Here is a 19,107-nt window from a genome sequence, read left to right as displayed (position 1 = left end):
TTGGTGCAGGAGCAGGCTTTGAAGCTTTACGCTTCTTCAGTTTCTTTGGCTTCGGCGGTGCAGGCGCTTCATCAGATTTAGCGTCATCTGCAGGCTCATCCACAGCTGTCCCTTGAACCATGATATGAGTGATGAGACCTTCTAGGTTGTAGAAGGGCCCAACAAGATTGGGTTCAGCTTCGCGGGTGCCATCGGCACGGGAAGCAGAAGGACCAGGGTTGAAGTCTAGTCCCAATGTCTTTTTGTTTTGCTTAGCCGAGTTCTTGGCAAACTGGAAGTTGCGCTTGAACAGATTGTCGTCACGACACCATAGCAATGACGATGGATCAGCATCTGCAGGCTGTGGTCCACGGACCATGCAGGGATAGAAGCCTTGTTCAATGGCTTCATCTCTGGACCTGGGTTGAAGATTTCTGTATAGGATGTCTCCCCATGGTCGCTTGATGGCATTCTTCTCTGCATATTCCTGGGTCACAAACCTGTACTCATTGCTCAACCCAGTACCTTCGAATCCATTGGATTCGTGTCTTGCGCTGATTGTAATCCTTTTCTGGGTCTGTCTTGTACAGCTCTGAGAGGTCATCATGCAGATCTCTTGATGTTCCCCCTCGACGCTGTCGGCCACCCCCTTGCTGATTTCTCTATAGCCATGAGCTTCAAACTGAATGGTTTCAACACGTTCAAAGGTTTCAAAGGCTTCCGCTTGCTGGTCAAACAGGAACTGGCTTCGGAAGAATTTATATGATGCTGTAAGAATTCTGCAAATGAATGTAGACTATGAGAACCAAGGGATTCTCCCACGGACATGTACCTGTGACAGCATTAAGGTGCGAAGGAAGGGGAAGAGGTCATATGCATTCTCAGAAGATTTTGAAGATAAATCAGTTTAGAAGACATTGACCTGATAGTGCGAAGACATTCACTCATAGATAGAGAGTTGGTTCCAGATTTGTACGAATCCACGAATAAGTACAAGTGAGGAATCTAACTACTTTGTGAAGCATAAGTGAACATACTAGGCATATTATGAGATGCAGTATGAAATAGATCCAACTTGTGTGAACAGAAACTGCTTGTGGTAGAAAGTGATGGATCTATAGAATCAAAGGGGCCGTAAAAGGAAGTTTTATTTACCACACGAAGAACTGCTAGACGGAGTGGGAGAGGAGGCCGAGCAGATCGATCGTCCGTGCCCTAACTTGGCGACGGAGGAGACCTACAGCGACGGCGGAGAAGACGATGTCCGCGGCCGGCGTGAAGACGGCGTCGGTGAGGTCGCGGCAACTAAGCGCTTCGTCGCCGGCGTCGTCGAGAGTGAGCGGTGGCGCTAGGGTTTGTGCGAGAGTGGAAGAAAGGATAATGACTGTGGTGAGGCGTGTATTTATAGAGACAGGGACGACACAGTGTTATTACACAGGTGCCCCTGGCGATTCACATCTGAAGGACACATGGCCATCATGCAACATATCAAAGGTTGTTCCACGTTCCCACGCACGCCTGGATTGTCGGGTGGTCGTTCCCACTTCTCCGGGTTTCAGGTGAAGGAATTAGCATTGAAAACGGACTTAATGTTTGTCTCTGTATCTTCTGCTGACAAGGACGCAAAGAAGATATTCGACAGTTTCAATAGAATGCATATGATTTGGAGAGATAGAGTTTGAGATACAAAACATAGAAAGGTTAGGGTCCGATCACATTCACTTAGTTCAAAAGATTCAACAAGAAGACATAGCTATAAGTGAATGCTGTAGAGGACAGAACACTAGTATATATATATATCTACTCAACATAGTGAAGATAATCATGAAGATAGGTTGAGATTGAAACCAAACCAAATGTGAAGACATACCAAACGTAACGCCATGAGTGAAACACTTCAAACAGAAAAATTTGGTGGTGGCGTTACCCACCGTATAGGAAGTATTAGACCCAGACACGGCGCATAATTATTGTGGCGCTCCAAAGTCAAATTCCACATTAATGTATTCACACTTAGAATGTAAGTCTTCATTGATTGAAGATATACTTTACTTCATGTGTTGCACATCTAAGTCATCAATATGCATAAGTGTTAGGATGTGTGCCTGATCACAGGACATTTGAGGATTCCAAGATATTTAGCTCACACCGTAACTTGCAAAACCTCTTCTCATCCAAGGGCTTGGTGAAGATATCTGCCAATTGCTCTTCAGTGTTGACGTGTATGATATCAATATCTTCCTTCACAACATGATCTCTGAGAAAGTGATGACGAATTTCAATGTGCTTTGTCTTCGAGTGCTAAACTGGATTGTTGGCAATCTTGATGGCGCTTTTGTTGTCGCAGTAGAGTGGCACTTGCTTCAGATGAATGCCATAGTCTTTGAGTGTTTGCTTCATCCATAGAAGCTGAGCGCAGCAAGATCCAGCAGCAATGTATTCAGATTCAGCAGTGGAAAGAGATACACAGTTCTGCTTCTTTGAAGACCAACATACAAGTGATTGTCCCAGAAAATGACATGTGTCTGATGTAGACTTGCGATCCACCTTGTCACCAGCATAATCAGCATCCGAGAATCCAACTAGATCAAACTCTGAGCCCTTTGGATACCATAATCCTAGTGTTGGGGTGTGAGCCAAATATCGAAGAATTCGCTTCACAGCTAAGTGATGCGATTCCTTTGGTGCCGCTTGGAATCGAGCACACATGCAAAAACTAAGCATAATATCTGGCCTAGATGCACATAGATACAGTAAAGAACCAATCGTGGAGCAGTATACCTTTTGATCGAACTCTTTACCATTGTCGTCGAGACCCAGATGATGTTTGGCGGGCATTGGCGTCGTGAAGCCTTTGCAGTCTTGCATCCCAAATTTCTTCAGGCAATCTTTGAGATACTTCTCTTGAGATATGAAGATGCCGTTGCGTTGCTGGCGTATTTGAAGACCAAGGAAGAACTTCAGCTCACCCATCATGGACATCTGATATTGCTCTTGCATCATATATCCAAACTCGTTAGTGTATTTCTGATTGGTGCAGCCCAAGATAATGTCATCCACATATATTTGGCACACAAACAGTTCACCATCATATGTCTTCGTGAAGAGAGTGGGGTCGAGGGAACCAGGTTTGAAGCCTTTGCTCTTCAGGAAGTATTTGAGTGTGTCATACCAAGCCTGAGGGGCTTGTTTGAGGCCATACAGTGCCTTGTTGAGCTTGTACACCATGTCAGGATGTTTTGGATCTTCAAAGCCAGGCGGTTGTGCAACATACACTTCTTCTTCAATCTTGCCATTGAGAAAAGCGCTCTTCACATCCATTTGATACAGAAGAATGTTATGATGATTTGCATAGGCCAGCAGTATGCGTATGGCTTCAAGTCTAGCCACAGGAGCAAATGTTTCATCGAAGTCAATCCCTTCAACTTGAGTGTACCCTTGAGCAACGAGACAAGCTTTATTTCTGACAACTTGACCATGCTCATCTTGCTTGTTGAGATATATCCATTTGGTGCCTATTATATTGTGCTTGCGAGGATCAGGACGCTTAACCAGTTCCCATACATTATTCAGCTCAAACTGTTGAATCTCTTCTTACATAGCTTGAATCCATTCAGGTTCCAAGAAGGCTTCTTCAACTTTCTTGGGTTCAGATATTGAGACAAATGCGAAGTGCCCACAGAAATTTGCTAGCTGTGTTGCCCTTGAACGAGTGAGTGGACCAGGTGCATTGATGCTATCAATTATTCTCTCAATCTGTACTTCATTTGCGACACGAGGATGTACATGGCGAAGATTTTGCTCTTGCTGATCATTGTCATCATTAGAAGGATTGTCTTCAGGCTGAGCATTGTCTTCAGGTTGATCATGTGCGGAGACGATAAGTTCCTCTTCAGGCTGAGTTTCAGAAGGTATGATTTCTCCAGTTCTCATAAGTTTAATTGATTCACTGGATGGAACTTCATCTAGCACATTTGGCAGGTGCTCTCTTTGTGAGCCGTTAGTCTCATCGAACCGCACATCCACTGTTTCAACCACTTTATAATGAAAGAGGTTGAAGACTCTGTAGGAGTGCGAATCCTTTCCATATCCAAGTATAAAACCTTCATGTGCTTTTGGTGCAAATTTTGAAGTGTGATGTGGATCCTTGATCCAGCACCTGGCACCAAATACTCTGAAGTAACTAACATTTGGCTTCTTGCCAGTAAGGAGCTCATAGGATGTCTTGTTGAGAAGCTTGTGAAGATAAACATGGTTGATGATATGGCATGCAGTATCAATGGCTTCAGGCCAGAACTTTCTTGGAGTCTTGTATTCATCAAGCATCGTCCGGGCCATCTCAATAAGTGTTCTGTTCTTGCGTTCCACGACGCCATTCTGCTGTGGTGTGTACGGAGCTGAGAATTCATGTGTAATGCCCAAAGTATCAAGATAAGTGTCTAGACCAGTGTTCTTGAATTCAGTGCCGTTATCACTTCTGATGTGCTTGATCTTGACGCCATAGTTGTTCATGGCTCGATTGGCGAAGCGTCCGAAGACATCCTGCACTTCAGTCTTGTAGAGGATTATATGCACCCAAGTATATCTTGAATAATCATCAACAATGAAAAAGCCATAGAGATAAGTAGTAGTAGTAGTAAGAGTTGAGTAATGAGTGGGACCGAAAAGATCCATGTGGAGCAGTTCGAAGGGTTGAGTCGTTGTCATGATTGTCTTCGAGGGATGCTTGGCCCTCGTCATCTTTCCTTGCAAGGGTGTGGAGGTTCCTCATGCCAGCATGCCCTAGCCTCCGATGCGAGAGCCAGCATTCAGAAGCTTTTGCTAGAAGACATATGGCAAGTTGTGGTCCTGCTGAGAAATCTACCATGTACAAATCATCTTTCCGATACCCTTCAAACACTAGAGACTTGTCAGATTCCATTAGTACAAGGCAACGATATTTTCCGAACATCACAATCATGTTTAAATCGCAAAGCATTGAAATAGACATTAAGTTGAAACCAAGGGATTCAACAAGCATGACTTTATCCATGTGTTTATCCTTTGAGATTGCAACTCTACCTAGACCCAATACCTTGCTTTTACCAGTGTCAGCAAATGTGATGTGACTTTTGTCAGATGGACATAGTGTTGAGTCCATGAGAAGGCTTCGCTTGCCAGTCATGTGATTGGTACACCCACTATCAATAATCCATTCTGAAGCAGCTGGTGTCGTACCCTACAGTGCAGTTAGGGGGATAGGCTTCACGAAGAGAATTGTGAAGCAAAAACATTTGACGAACCAGTGAATTTTGAAATCTTAGATCGAGATTTGGACTGATAGGGCGAGTAGCAAGCGATTCAGGAACAACGTACATAATAAGACCATTTGGGCATTTGATCTTGCGCCCTACAAGATGTTTAAGGTCCCCAGCAATAGCGTCAGACGATTTTGGTTTTCGGCTGGAGACCTTTCCCTGCAAAAGAGAGTTAAGCTTTCTTAGCCACCCACATCTTTAAGGGTGGCTTCGAAGCAATGAGTCTAAGTGCAGCATCTGAGAACTTTGGCTTTGGAGCCCTAGCAAAAAGTCTTGCAGGTGGACAATAGTACTCATAAGAATAAGTAGAATAATTCTTGGTCTTATGAACATGGCGGTTTGATGAAACGCGCTCATATTCACAGGCCTGAGTACGGTTTCCCTGCAAAACATTTGCGTTAGTGCGACTCAGGTGAGTCCTCTGTCTGTATGAAGCCTTTGGACCGTATGAAGCCTATGGTCTGTGGTTTGTCTTCTTCACCTGTGGTGTCATGATGACATTCACAGGAAGATTCTCCAAACACCTTTTCGGCACCCAGACCTTCTTCATAGGCGGTCCATTCCTGCAGTTAGTACCAATATACCTGGCAAACACTTCACCATTCTGATTCTTAAACAGTTTATAGTTTGCATCAAAGGATTCATCAATAACAATGGGATTAGCACAAGTGAAGCCAGATAGAGTGAATGGATCTGCTGAAGGTTCCTTTGCAGCAACCCATGTGGTTTTGGGGTACTGCTCAGGTTTCCAGTAAGAGCCATCAACATTCATTTTCCTTTCAAACCCAACACCCTCTTTCCTTGGGTTTCGGTTCATGATCTGCCTTTTGAGGACATCACATAGTGTCTGATGCCCTTTGAGACTTTTGTACATCCCTGTTTCAAGCAATGTCTTCAACCTAGCATTCTCATCAGCAATAGCAGTGGTATCCTCGACAGAGGGGTTAGTTACCACATCAACAGTTGAAGATATTGCAATAGTAGCAGTAGTAGAACACTCAGCAACAGAAGTAGTGTTGTCACGCTCGATGCATTTAAGACATGGTGGTTCAAATCCTTCCTGAGCGGAACTGATCTGTTCGACGTGAAGTGACTCGTTTTCCTTTTGAAGATCTTCATGAGCCGCTCTCAATTTCTCAAGATCTTGCTTCCTTTGAAGATAATCATAGGAAAGATTTTCATGAGTTGTTGAGAGAGTTTCATGACGACTTTCAAGTTCCTCATACTTAACATGAAGATTTTTTATGTCTTCAATTAAGGACTGAGATCAAGTCATTTCAGCGTCTAATAGATCATCGCTTTTGTCTAACAGTTTTTGAATATGTTCCATAGCTTTCTGTTGTTTAGTTGCAATTTTAGCAAGTATTTTGTAGCTGGATTTTGAACCACAATCAGAGTCATCTTCACTAGATGTTTGATAGTGAGTAGTGCGTGTGTTTACCTTGGCACCGCGTGCCATGAAGCAGTAGGTAGGAGCGGAGTAGTCCTTGTCATTTGCATCGGTGTCGGTGATGAAGTTATTGTCATCAGTGTTGAAGATGGACTTGGCAACGTATGCTGTAGCCAGACTTGCAACGCCAGAATCGGACTCCTCCTCAGACTCCACCTCCGCCTCCTCAGAAGCGGACTCCTCCTCTGAATCCATTTCCTTGCCAACAAACGCATGTGCCTTGCCAGATGAGCTCTTCTTGTGTGATGAAGACTTTGAGGAAGACTTGGAAGAAGACTTTGAGTATTTCTTCTTCTTCTTGTCGTCAGAATCATATTCCTTGCTCTTCTTCTTCTTCTTCTTCTTCTTCTTGTTCTCATTGTCCCACTGCGGACACTCAGAGATGTAGTGGCCAGGTTTCTTGCACTTGTGGCATGTTCTCTTCTTGTAGTCATGAGCAGAAGCTTCATCATTCCTTGAGCTTGATCGTGAAGACTTTCTGAAGCCTTTCTTCTTGGTGAATTTTTGGAACTTCTTCACAAGCATAGCAAGCTCCTTTCCAATGTCTTCAGGATCATCAGAACTGCTGTCAGATTCTTCTTCAGATGAGGAGACAGCTTTTGCCTTCAAGGCATGAGTTCGCCCATAGTTGGGACCGTAGATGTCTCTTTTCTCAGAAAGCTGAAACTCATGTGTGTTGAGCCTCTCAAGTATGTCAGACGGATCGAGTGTCTTGAAATCAGGACGTTCTTGAATCATCAGGGCTAGGGTGTCAAACGAGCTGTCAAGTGATCTCAGGAGTGTCTTGACGACTTCATGCTTGGTGATCTCAGTGGCGCCGAGAGCTTGAAGCTCATTTGTGATGTCAGTGAGTCGATCAAACGTAAGCTGGACGTTCTCATTGTCATTTCTCTTGAAGCGGTTGAAGAGGTTGCGAAGGACACTGATTCTCTGATCTCTCTGGGTTGAGACGCCTTCATTGACCTTGGAGAGCCAGTCCCAGACTAGCTTAGATGTTTCCAAAGCACTCGCGCGGCCATACTGTCCTTTGGTCAGATGACCATAGATGATGTTCTTGGCAGTGGAGTCCAGTTGAACGAACTTCTTGACATCAGCAGCGGTGACACCTTCACCAGCCTTGGGAACGCCGTTCTTAATGACATACCATAGGTCGACATCAATGGCTTCAAGATGCATGCGCATCTTATTCTTCCAGTAGGGATATTCAGTTCCATACAAGACGGGGCAAGCAGCGGAGACTTTGATTATCCCTGCAGTCAACATAGATAAAACTCCAGGTGGTTAAACCGAATCACACAGAACAAGGGAGTACCTTGCTTTGATACCAATTAAAAGTGCTAGTGATCGACTAGAGGGGGGTGAATAGGCGATTTTTATGAAAGTCTTCAAAACATGGAAGTTTTGAAGACAAACGATAGAAATAAACCTATTACCATACAGCGGAAGGTAGACTACTTGAGGCAAACCATAGTCAAATATTCAATGAAGTGAAAGCACAATGACTAATAGCAGCTAGGCAGTAAAGATCAGGTAGGAAGATATTGTGAAGCCAATCAGAACAAGCAGTGACTCAGTGAAGACAAAAGATAAAGCAATCATACAATGACTTCACAAGGACCAACAATAAGCAAAGGGAAGGGAAGGATGAAACCAGTGACTCGCTGAAGACAATGATGTGTTGGACCAGTTCCAGTTGCTATGACAACTGTACGTCTGGTTAGGGAGGCTGAGATTTAACTCAGAAGACCTCGTCTTCACCTTATTCCCCTTGAGCTAAGGACACCCAGTCCTCGCCCAATCATTCTAGTAAGTCTTGAAGGTAGACTTCCAAACCTTCACAGACTTCGTTCACCGGCGATCCACAATGAGTCTTGGATGCTCAGAACGCGACGCCTAACCGGCTGGAGGATTCACAGTCCTCAAGTGTAATAAGTCTTCAGATCACACAGACAGGAAGAATTAAGTGATGCCTAACACTCTTTGGCTCTGGGTGTTTAGGGCTTTATCCTCGCAGGGAATTCTCTCTCAAAGGCTTCGAGGTGGGTTGCTCTCAAACGACAAAAGCCGTACTCTAACTCTGAGCAGCCAACCGTTTATGGTTGTAGGGGGTGGGCTATTTATAGCCACTAGGCAACCCGACCCGATTTGTCCGAAATGACCCTGGCTCACTAAGGAACTGACACGTATTCCAACGGTCAGATTTCAAACACACACGACAACTTTACTTGGGCTACCAGCAAAGCTGACTTATCCAACTCTGGACAAGATTTGCTCTCATAGTCTTCACTCGAAGACATAGGATTTTGGTTAAGCATCACTTCAGTCATTCTGACTGGTTCTCTTGGACCCGACTTAACAGTACTCACCCTGTGCAAAACCGAACCGAAAACCAAAAACCGAACCGAAAAAACTAAACCGAACCGAAAATTCAGTTTTTTCAGGTTTTGGTTATGGTTTCAGTTTACAAAATCGAAAACCATACTCAATTCGGTTTTTTCGGTTTGAAACCGATTTTTTTTGGTTAAACCAAACTAAACCGAAAGCCCAGCAACATAAAAAAATTACAAGCCCAGTCGGCCAGCCAAACTGGGCCTTCTCCTTTATTCCTTCAACCTAGCCCAATTGCCCTAGCCCCTAGGGAAACTCACAAGCGACACCCCCAGTGGCCCAGTCCCAGACCCCAGTCCCTGACGCAGAGGAGAGAGACCGAGAGAGGCCAGCCGCGCAGAGCATAATATGGGTGGCGGCGGCGGCGCCCTAGCTTAGCTAGGTCATACTCCGGCCGTCCGGCGCATCCATCCGCCCCCTCCGCGGCTCCACCCCCCAGCAGGCGAAGCTCCGTGCCTCCGTCCATCTCCGCCTTCCGTCCTCCATCGCACACACCGGCGACGCTGACCTCCGCCATCCGTCCTCCGCATCGCCGCTGACCTCCGGCTCCGCCCTCTTTCCTCCACGTTGTTGAGTCGCAGACTCGCTGACCTCCGCGGCTCCGTCCTCCGTCGTGCTCGCCGACGCACGCTTCCACGGAGCAACACGAGCCGTGGACGCCATCATGGTAAGCCCATTCTTTGACCTTTAGTTCGATCTGGTTGGATACTTGTTCAGTAGCATAGCATCTCCCTGATCTCATGATACATACATTAGTTGGTTCAGTTTGGTTGCAGACTTGCAGTAGTAGTGGCTGAGAAAAAAAGCATTTGCTAGTTCGGCTGCAGTAGTAACTAGTAGTGGGCTACTGGCTGAGAAAAACAAGCACTTCCGTTCAGTTGCAGTAGTGTGTGTTTGCTACTGAACAATTATTTCATTACTTTCCACTGTTGGTTCTGTTGTTAGTACTAATCTGAATGGGAACTACCTAACTTATTTCTTCAGGTGTCCGATAGTGTCAATCTTGGTGCTGGTTATGCTGCTAGTCATGGTTCCTCTTCCTTACCTGAAACACAACCTGATGTTACCCTTGACAGTGTTAGCAAGAAAAGGAACAAGAGGTCAAAGGCATGGGCACACTTCACAATTCAGAACGATGATCCAGATCATGCAAACTGCAACTATTGTAGTGCTATATTAGGCTGAAAATCCACATCGGCAGGTACTGCTTCTTTAGTAAACCATTTGAAGATTTGCAAAAAGAATCCTGCCCACATCGGTAGCAATCAGACCGAGCTTACCTACCAAGTTTGCGATGATGGCAATTCTGTGGTTCCTTGGCAATACAATGAGAAAGAAGTTAGAGAAGCATTTGCTCGCATGATAGTGATAGATGAGCTTCCGTTCATATTTGCAGAGAAAGAAGGATTTAGGTTCTTCATGTCTAAAGCTTTCCCTAGGTTCAATGTGCCATCTAGGACCACTATGTATAGAGATATCATTGCTCTTTATGAAACTGAGAAAGCTATGCTTAGAAAGTATTTCATCGATTCACGTCAAACTGTTTGCCTCACCACTGATACATGGACATCAAAAAGACAGCAAAGCTACATGGTTCTTACTGCACATTTCATCGATTCTTCGTGGAACCTTAGGAAAAAAATTATTAGCTTTGTCTTGGTAGATGGACACAAAGGGGACAATATTGGGAAATCGTTAGAAAAATTACTGATTGAGTGGGGCATTGAACGAGTGTGCACTATTACAGTAGATAATGCGAGTTCTAATGACACCTGCTTAGCCTACATGAAGAGATCTTTGACTAATAGGGGCTGCACACATGCAAGAAGTCAATATCTTCACATGAGGTGTGTGGCTCACATTGTTAATCTTGTGGTTCAAGATGGGCTAAAGATAATGTGCCATCCTGTAAACAGAATTCGCCATGCTATCAAGTTTGTTAGAGCCTCCCCAACTAGACTGGATGTATTTAAGAAGTGTGTGCAGCTAAGCAAGGTAGCGAGCAAAGGTTTGATTAATATTGATGTGGCTACTAGATGGAACTCTACATTTTTAATGCTAGACAATGTTGAGAAATTTGAGAGGGCATTTGAGCAATATGCACTTCATGATCCCAACTACAAGACCGAGTTAGAAAAAACTGGTCCAGAACCTAAGCCCGATGCTCTTGACCAACAGGGTCCTCCAACTCAAAGTGATTGGGTATATGTTTGTGAGTTCAAACAATTCCTCCAACACTTCTATGACCTCACGAATAAGGTTTCTGGCACCAAGTATGTTACAGCCAACACCTTCTTGGAAGAGATTGCTGATGTTAACTTTTTGTTGGGTGAATGGAGTGATCATGTGATCTGTGGTGATGATGAAATATTTAAATGCATGGCTCTCAAGATGAAAGCGAAGTATGAGAAGTATTGGGGTGATCCTGAAAAGATGAACAAATATATATTCATTGCCGCCATCCTTGACCCTAGGTATGTGGTTGACTGGCTGTTGTTCTTTTGTCAACTATATGTATGTTGTTCTTAATGTATTTCTAACTTGCCTTGTCTTGTCTTAATTCTTTATGCAAGGACCAAGGAATCTCATTTCTTTAAGGACATGATTGAAGACACCTATGGTTGTATAATAGGTAACAAAATCTTGACTTCTTCACACAACGAATTTGTCTCTCTTTTTGGAGAATACAAAGAATTGTATGGAACCAGTTCTACTAGTGAATTAGCATCACAAGCTCGTGCTAGTGAAAATGCTTCTGAAAATTCTCTTATGAGGTCACGCTACAACAATAAGAGAATGAGATCTTGTGGAGAGGGTAGCACTAGCTCAAATATGAGAACTGGATTAGACAAGTACCTAGCTGAGGATACCAAAGAGTTGACTGCAGAATTTGACCTTCTTGAGTGGTGGAAGTTGAATGCTGCTCGCTTTCCTGTCCTGTCAAAAATGGCTCGTGATATACTAGCAATCCCCATCTCAACGGTTGCTTCTGAATCAGCTTTTAGCACTAGTGGCCGTATTCTTGATGACTTCAGAAGCTCTTTGACACCAGTGACACTCCAAGCGTTGATATGTACGCAAGATTGGTTGCGTAGTAAGCCTATCAATGTTGAACTCGATCTTGCTGAGTTGACCAAACTGGAGGAAGGTACTTAAATGGGTGTGCATTTCAGTTATTTCAATGACCATGCAAAATTTATGTTATTTACTCGATCATGCAATATTTCTGTTACTTTTTGTAGGTGTGGGAGCCCTTCGATTGGACGATAATGGTGTAATATCGATTGATTGATCTTCATGTGTGGAACTGGAGTGGAAACTTGTGCAAGTTGCTGCCTGAAGTGATGAAGTTTGTGTGTGTCATCAGTCATGTGTTGAACCCATTTTGCGCTATGTTGAACTTTGGCTGTGTTGAACTTGCTTGTTCTAGAATTTATTGTACTTGTACTCAGCTTATGCGCCAGAATTTCATATGAACTTGTAATGGAGTTTATTATCTTCATGTTGTTGTTCCAGAATTTCTTCATGTTGTTGTACTGGACATGTACTAAGTGCTTGTACTAGATTGATTTGTGCCTTGTGTTATTGTGCAGTTCTGCTGGTGCTTGACTGCTTGTACTTGTAGTCTTGAGTCTTGACCTTGTACTGGATTGTGCTTGTATGTACTATAAGTGCTTTGTACTGGAACATAAATTGTCTAGAATTTCTTCAAACACGTCACTAGGCTGTGCTTGTACCCCCTACTTGTATTGGACATGTACTAAATTTGTTTCTTCATGTAGCAAAACCATGTGTTGATCAGAAGTTCGCGTCAACTTTGGTTAATTTGGTTATTACCGAAACCGAACCGAAAGCAAACGGTTACAACCGAAACCAAACCGTATCTATGTATAAAACCGTATAAACCGAAGTATAAAAACCATATAAACCGAACCGAATCAAACCGAAAAAACCGAACGCACAGGCTGAAACAGTACGGTGGTTCCTATGACTCAACAAAGAAGAAAAAGAATGACGAAAGAACTAAGTCTTCGCGCTCCATAGTCTTCACGCGATGTCTTCTCATGTCATAGTCTTCAATGTGAATGTCTTCACATACCACCTTTGACTTCAATGTCTTCATACATTTTTAGGGGTCATCTCTGGTAGGAAAACCGAATCAATGAGGGACTTCTACTTGTGTTATCCTGCAATTCTCACAAACACATTAGTCCCTCAACTAGGTTTGTCGTCAATACTGCAAAACCAACTAGGGGTGGCACTAGATGCACTTACACGAGGTCTCTCGGATCGCCACCACAGATGGAACACCACCTCGACGGGACGAGCCCGCCTCCGCCGGCCACCCTCACCGTCACCAAGGACGGCAAGGAAGAACAAGTCTTCAACTACGCCCGATCCCTCTAGTATGCACAACAGCAACAGCTTCAAGGGTATTTGATGGGATCTCTTTCCCGCGATATCCTCGATCAGGTCGCGATGCTACAGACGCCGGCCGAAGTTTGGAGCAGCATCCATGCCATGTTCACCGCCCAGAGCCAAGCCCAGGCCATCAACACCCGCATCGATCTCACCAATCTGAAAAAAGGTAACATGACCATGGCTGACTATCTTGGCAGGATCAAGAGTCTTACTGATGAAGTCGCGTGCACTGCTGCGGCACTCTCCGAACCGGAAATCGTCTCCAAGATCCTCGCCGGTTTGGACATGGAGTACAATCCGGTGGTTTATGCACTTGCCGCTCGTGTGGAACCCATCACCGTCCAGGAGTTGTACAATCAGCTTCTAAGTTTTGATGCCCGCCTCACCCTCCTTCATTGTGGCGATCTTCGGCAGTCGTCTGCTAACTCCGCGTCCCGTGGCCGCGGCCGTGGGCGTGGTCACCAGGGGCAGAGTCGTGGCGGTGGCCGCAAATGCGGTGCTTCTCAGGGCAACGGCGCTCGCTCCGGTGGCACCTACGGCTACACCAACGGGGGCGGCTATAGCAACAACAACAATGGCGGCGGCTTCAACTCCAACAATGGCCGCCGTCCTCCTGTCGCCCGTCCTCGCCCATGCTGCCAGCTCTGCAAGAAGCTTGGCCATTAGGTTCTGGATTGTTGGCATCGCTATGATGAGAACTTTGTCCCTGATGCTCGCCATGTTGCTGCTGCCATATGAGAACAGGGAGGCGACAACACCTGGTATGTTGATTCTGGCGCCACCGACCACGTCACCAATGAACTCGAACAACTAGCTCTTCACGAGAGGTACCAGAGCGCCAATCAGATCCACACTGCAAGCAGAGGAGGTATGGATATTTGTCACATTGGTCAAGCCTCCATTAAATCCCCTAACCTTAAACGTGATCTCGTTCTCAAGGATGTCCTTCATGTTCCACAAGCTGACAAAAATCTTGCATCCATGTCTCGTTTAGCCACCGATAATAATGTCTTCTTTGAAACTCACCCTCATTATTTTTTCATTAAGGATCGAGCAACGAGGGAACTTCTCCATCACAGTAGATGCATTGGGGGTCTCTACCCCATCACGCCCGGAGCACTTAGTCGCCGGCGTCGTCAAGTCTACTCCGCCATCAAACCCTCTCTGGAAAGATGGCATCAACGATTAGGACATCCATCATCGGTCATTGTGAAACAAGTAGTCATCAAAGATAATCTTCCTTTGTCACATAGTTCCATTAGTGAGTCTGTTTGTGAAGCTTGCCAATGTGCCAAGAGCCATCAGCTTCCCTATCCTAAGTCTTCTAGTGTGTCTCATGCTCCTTTAGAGCTTATTTTTAGTGATGTTTGGGGCCATGCCCGTGATTCTTTTGGAAGAAAAAAATACTATGTCAGTTTCATCGATGATTACAACAAGTTCACTTGGATTTATTTGCTTAAATATAAATCTAAAGTTTTCTCTATATTCCAAGAGTTTCAAAAACTTGTTGAACGACAATTTGATCGCAAAATTTTGTCAGTCCAAAGTGACTGGGAAGGGAGTATGAGAAACTCAACTCTTTCTTCTGTAGCATTGGGATTGAGCATCATGTGTCATGCCCTCATGCTCACCAGCAGAATGGCTCTGCTGAGCGCAAACACCGTCACATCGTTGAAGTTGGTCTTTCACTCTTAGCTCATGCCTCTATGCCTCTCAAATATTGGGATGAAGCTTTCATCACTGCCACTTATCTCATCAATAGGCTTCCCAGTAAAGTCATTGGCAACTCCACCCCTTTAGAATGTTTGTACCATCAAAAACTTGACTACAATTATCTCAAAAAATTTGGGTGTGCTTGCTACCCCAATTTGCATCCATACAATCATCATAAGCTCGAATTTCGATCCACTCAGTGTGTTTTCCTTGGTTATAGCAACCTCCATAAAGGGTATAAATGTCTTGAAATATCCACTGGACGCATCTATATTTCACGGGATGTTGTTTTTGATGAGACCCTTTTTCCTTTTGCCAAACTACATCCAAATGCCGGAGCCTTACTTCATGCTAAAATAGCACTTCTTCCTGATCTTATTGCACCTTGCGATCACAGGGGCGAATTAACTAAGCTTGATCATGTGCAAAAATCCCAAGGAAATTCTGATTCAGCTGATATTTGTGCTAATTTGAATCGTCATTTTATGTGTGAAGAAGCAGACAAAAGAGGCACGGAATACGCTGCTGATCCGGCTGACAGCACGCGATCCCAGGAGGATCCGCGCGCCCAGTCTGGTACTGCGGTTGGCGCATGATCCCAGGCGGATTCGCCCATGGGCCTGGACACGCGCGGGGACACGCGCGGGTCGATGGCCGACCGCGCCGACAGGGTGGAGCCCACTGGTCCTGGCGCATCGCCCCGCACCACGCCTCCTCGCCTCGATTCATGCGCCAGCGCATGTGCGGGAGAGGGCAAGTCTCCCACTGCCACATCACCGCGGGCCCCATCATCGGCCGACCGCGGGCGCGTGGCCGGTCCCACCTCAGCACGTGCCCCTGCTGCAGCTGACCAGTCGCCAGGATCCGCCTCGGACCGGGAACTGGCTGATCTGTTCCCTGCATTTGATCAGGAGCTGGCGGGATCCTCTGTGGAAAATGAGGCTTCACTAGGATCTTCTGTACCACCATCCACAACGGCTGTTCCTGTGCATCCTACGTCCTCTCTTCGGCAAACAAGGTCACTGTCAGGTATTGTGAAGGAAAAACAGTACAATGACGACACGGTTAGGTATGACAAACTCAAGCGTGCTTTTCTTACCACCACTGGTGAACCAATTCATTTGCATGATGCTCTTGCTAATAAGGATTGGAAGGAAGCTATGGACAATGAATATGATGCACTTATAAAAAACAAAACTTGGCACTTGGTACCACCGAAACATGGAGACAATATTATTGATTATAAGTGGGTATACAAGATAAAAAGAAAATCTGATGGAAGCATAGACAGGTATAAGGCCAGATTAGTTGCCAAAGGATTTAAACAAAGGTTTGAAATTGATTATGAAGATACCTTTAGTCCTGTTGTTAAATCTGCTACTATTCGACTTGTCTTGTCTATTGCTATTTCCAGAGGTTGGAGTTTAAGACAGCTAGATGTTCAGAATGCGTTTCTTCATGGTGTTCTTGAGGAAGAAGTGTTCATGAGGCAACCACCAGGTTATGAGGATCACATCACACCTCAGTATGTCTGTAAGTTGGATAAAGCATTATATGGCTTGAAACAAGCACCAAGGGCTTGGTATTCCAGGTTGAGCATGCAGTTACAACATCTTGGGTTCATACCATCCAAGGCAGATACATCATTGTTCTTTTCCAGAAAAGGCAGTGTCACTATTTTTGTGCTTGTCTATGTTGATGATATAATGGTTGCTAGTTCAAGTGCAGAAGCTACTACTTGCTTGCTTAAGGATTTAAAGTTAGAGTTTGCTCTCAAAGATTTGGGTGACCTCCATTATTTTCTTGGAATAGAAGTGAAGAAAATTAAAGATGGCATACTTCTCTCACAGGAAAAATACACCACTGATATTCTCAGAAGAGTGGGTTTGGAAAATTGCAAGCCGGTTAGTACACCAATTTCTACCTCAGAAATGCTCACAGTAGAAAGTGGAGATGCTCTTGCACCAACAGATGCAACAAACTATAGAAGTGTTGTAGGTGCTTTGCAATATTTAACTCTTACACATCCTGATATTTCCTACTCAGTGAACAAGGTATGTCAATACTTGCATGCACCTAGAACTACTCATTGGACTGCAGTTAAGAGAATACTACGATATCTTAAGTACTCAGGAGGTCTTGGACTTCAAATTACCAAGTCCCCTTCTCTTCTTGTAACTGCTTATTCAGATGCATACTGGGCAGGATGTGCTGATGATAGAAGATCAACAGGTGATTTTGTTGTATTCTTGGGAACAAATCTTGTGTCATGGAGCGCAAGAAAACAAGTCACTGTCTCAAGATCAAGTACAGAGGCTGAATATAAAGCCTTGGCTAATGCTACAACTGAAGTAATGCGGATTCAGACACTTCTTTATGAGCTTGGTATTAAAGCTCCTCAGGCTATGGGACTATGGTGTGATAACATTGGGGCAACCTATCTCTCAGCCAATCATGTTTTCCATGCACGTACAAAACACATTGAGGTCGATTTTCATTTTGTTAGAGAAAGAGTGGCTCGGAAGCTACTTAAGATCAAGTTCATTCCCATAGGAGATCAGCTTGCAGATGGGTTTACAAAACCACTTACTATGAGAGGATTGGAAAAGTTTACATACAATCTCAACCTTGGCAAAGCTCCTTGAGGTTCAGATTGAGGGGGAGTGTTAGAATAGTTGTATTGAGATAGGACTTTTGTGTTTAAACTTGTAACTCTATTCTATCTCTTCTCCTCTCCCGTAGAAATCTCTATCTCTCTCTCTCTATCTATCTATCTATCTATCTCTCTCTCTCTCTCGGTCTCCTGTAACGATCCCATGATCGATCTCTCCCAAAACTTGTACGCCAAGGCTTATGCCCAATATATATCAATGCGGCCCAAGACAAAGGGTTCAACGATTCCAACCTATTTTAAAGGTGCGGGAGGCCGCGACGGGCAAGCACTTCTGGGGGCTCATCGGCTGGGTGGAGGCGCTGCAGCCCAAGCCGGCCGTTGCCAGGGCGTACCTGGGGGGCACCGGCGGCTCCGAGGCGATGGCGTGCATCGTGTCATCGGGGATGGGCTTCCCGGTGGGCGAGGCCGATTTCGGGACGGGTCTGCCGGCGTTGGCGTCATATCACTTCCCGTGGCCTGCTGACACGAGGTACATCATGCCGATGCCGAGCGCACGCGGGGACGGCGATTGGGTTGTGTACGTCCACGCAGTGCCAGAGTTGGTGAAGGTGATGGAGGAAGAGCCATCTGTTTTCAAAGCCCTGGAGAATAGCTATGTGTTCGGATGAAGGAGGGCCATGTAATTGTAATGTTGCTCGATCGACAGCTTCAATTGCTTATCTGGAATTTGTGTGCGTCGGTGGACCGTTTTGCATTTCCAGTGCCATCAACTACATCATTGGCGGCAACTTTACTTTTGAAAATATAAAAACTCCATGCCAAGTATATGCAGTGATGTAACAGAGTCTTCTATATGTGTATAAAGTGGTAAAAATTAATGTGTGAGTGCCATTTGTTTTGGGTCACTAGTTATCTTGCTCCGGTACGATAAAATATGGGTTTCGGACAAAGAGTGTTTGTTAGGCCAAGGTAGCAAGATCATGAATTGGTGTCTTATATATTGCCAAGTGGGCATGGGAGATTTTGTAGGGGTTTGTGGTTACAAATATTATTATTTTCTAAAACAAAGACGCAAGAAGCGTCCAGCTTTAAATTAATAAAGCCAATCAAGATAGCATCCGACATAGTTCCAAATTACAACACCTTAAGTTCATAACAGTACAAATAATAAAGAAAAGAGTCTGGGCATTGGGGCCACTTTAGAGCATGACAATAACCAAAATAGGGCTCCTTGCCCTCAACGG

The 19,107-nt window shown here is 44.8% G+C and overlaps 1 pseudogene; it reads left to right on the top strand.

The window, feature by feature from the left end:
* LOC125532892 overlaps positions 1-18,531 on the top strand; it is a 61,180-nt pseudogene extending 42,649 nt beyond the window's left edge.
* Positions 18,532-19,107: the final 576 nt, after the last annotated feature.

The sequence above is a fragment of the Triticum urartu genome, chromosome 1 (genome assembly GCF_003073215.2).
Source record: "Triticum urartu cultivar G1812 chromosome 1, Tu2.1, whole genome shotgun sequence".
In the NCBI taxonomy this organism is placed as follows: Eukaryota; Viridiplantae; Streptophyta; class Magnoliopsida; order Poales; family Poaceae; genus Triticum; species Triticum urartu.
Note: the sequence above shows the minus strand (reverse complement) of the source record. Positions and strands in the feature narration are given on the sequence as shown.